The sequence below is a fragment of the Stegastes partitus genome, unplaced genomic scaffold, assembly GCF_000690725.1.
Source record: "Stegastes partitus isolate 25-593 unplaced genomic scaffold, Stegastes_partitus-1.0.2 Scaffold1137, whole genome shotgun sequence".
Classification (NCBI taxonomy): domain Eukaryota; kingdom Metazoa; phylum Chordata; class Actinopteri; family Pomacentridae; genus Stegastes; species Stegastes partitus.
The window spans coordinates 190,307-192,603 of record NW_007578868.1 but is presented as its reverse complement, the minus strand read 5'-3'; positions in this window follow the sequence as shown (position 1 = coordinate 192,603).

The following is a 2,297-nucleotide window of genomic DNA, read 5'->3' as shown; positions in this document are numbered from 1 at the left end:
TCAGACCAACGAAGCTTCTTCCAGTTGACTTCTGCTGAAGCTCGTAGCTCCTTCAGAGGAGTCGTAGGGGTCTTGGTGGCCTCCCTCACTGGTCTAGTGAGTCTGGCTGTAAAGTGTTTTTGTTTGTCGACGTCACCATAAATCAGAAAACAGTCATTGTTGACGTGGTTACAGGATGATATCTTCAATGAATGAGACTGTGGATGATATGTGAGCAAACCCTCCTGCAGGAAACCTCCAGAACGTCTATATAACGTATGTCTATATGCTGATAGCTCATCGATTCAACGCTCCACCTTTGTTCTGTCTCGTTTCCAGCTGGCATCAACGTGCAATCTGAGAAATCACAGGCAGGCTGCAGGAGTTCAGAGCGTTAAAACGGCGTTTAGGCTTCCAGAAGGAGGAACATAAATAAAAATCCACCTTTTTCTTTTAATCACAATATGGTTGAGAAAAGCCCATGAAGGCAGAAATACAGACGAAACCGAAGACGAGGGCTCATTAACGGCACTGGAACAGAGTGAAAGATGTGCAAAAAGCTGAAACAGAGACAGACTGGACGGGTTCGGAGCTTTTTGTCTGGAAGGTTCGTCACCGCCGCTCTGAGTCCTGATGGAACAACACCAGGTTTCCATCTGTTGTCACGGCAACAGCATCAACCATCACAGGACGCAGGTACAGTTTTAGCAGCTTTTAGTTTCCTCTGAGTCAAACTGCAGGTAGATGGATTTTCAGCTCACAGAGACGGCAGATAACGACGAATGTGTGCTCGGGAGAGATCCAGAGTCTCTGCTGCACTCACGTTTGATCGCCGTCCGCCGAGACGAAACGCAAAAACACAGATAAGATGTGATTTGTCATTGAATTCAAGCCAAACAGTGGAGCGTTTGAAGGCTTGGCTCTCACAGGAACCAAGCTCGAACTCGTGGAAAAGACTTTTCTCGCTCGTTATTCAGTGGAATGACAGTGATGTTAGTTTTTGTCGTGTATGAGCCCGTGTGGATTAAAACGCTGCTAAACATCCGCTCGCAGGGCAATAAAACGACCTTTTAATCGATTAATGTGTTAAAAAGCCGCCGATTGTTCACACTTTATGTTCAGATGAAATCCCTGCACGCTGCTCTGCGCTTCAGTTTGCTTCAAAGACAGAAAGTGTGTTTGTTTCCCTCTGAAACGGCTTCAGATAAAATCATTTATTTTAATAAATACGTGAAACACAAACACAGGAAGCAGCCGCAGAGACGCAGAAAACTCTGAAAACTCTCCGAATTTTTGCCGCATGACCGTCAGTCGCAGCCGAGTCTTTAACGGCTTCACGGTTTTTGCATGAAGCAAAAAAATTTGTTTTTTTTTTTACAGAATCTGGTTCGAGCTCACGGTTTGTTTTTTCATGAATTTTAATGTGAGTTTTCCAACAGAAGCGGACGCCGCATGTGATTAGTTCAAGGACTGTCGGAAAGCTGACAATCTTGTGATTCTTTCTGCAGTTTGTGGTGAATTACTGGTGATATTTTGAGTACTTTTTTTTAGAGAAGAGTTGCCTTTTGGGGCCTCATAGAATCATTTTAGCTCATTTTTTCCATTTTATTTGGTTATATCTTAATTTATTTTATTTTATTCAGCGTTCTGATGCTTTTTTTCGATAAAACCTTTGAATTTTTGCCGCATGACCGTCGGTCGCAGCCGAGTCTTTAATGGCTTCACGGTTTTGGTGAGAAACACTGAATTTTTTGTTTTCTTCAGAATCTGGTTTGAGCTCACGGTTTATTTTTTCATGAATTTTAATGTCGGTTTTCCAACAGAACCGGACGCCGCATGTGATTAGTTCAAGGACTGTCGGAAATCTGACAATCTGGTGATTCTTTCTGCAGTTTGTGGTGGATTGAGTTGCCTTTTGGGGCTCGTAGCATGATTTAGTTGATTTTTTTTCCATTTTATTATATTACATCTTAATTAATTTTATGTGCATTTCTTTCAAAGTGTTGTTCTGATGTTTTTTTTCCATAAAAAAGCTTTTGTCACGTGACCGTCGGCCGCTCAGTCGCTAGCGGCGTCACAGTTTCGCAGAGACTCTTTAAATTTACTGTATTTTCAAACGAGACCTGGTTTTTGTGGTTCGTTCTCCTGACAGAGCAGCGAGACGTTCAAGAGCTGCTAGAAGACTCAGAAATATGACGATTCTGTTTTTACATTTTCAGGCTCATAAATCGAATAATTTGTGTTTTTTGCGTTTTTTCCAAAAAGACAACAAGTTGAAAAGTCTGAATGTTTGTCGGTCGGTCGCAGCAGTTTGGCAG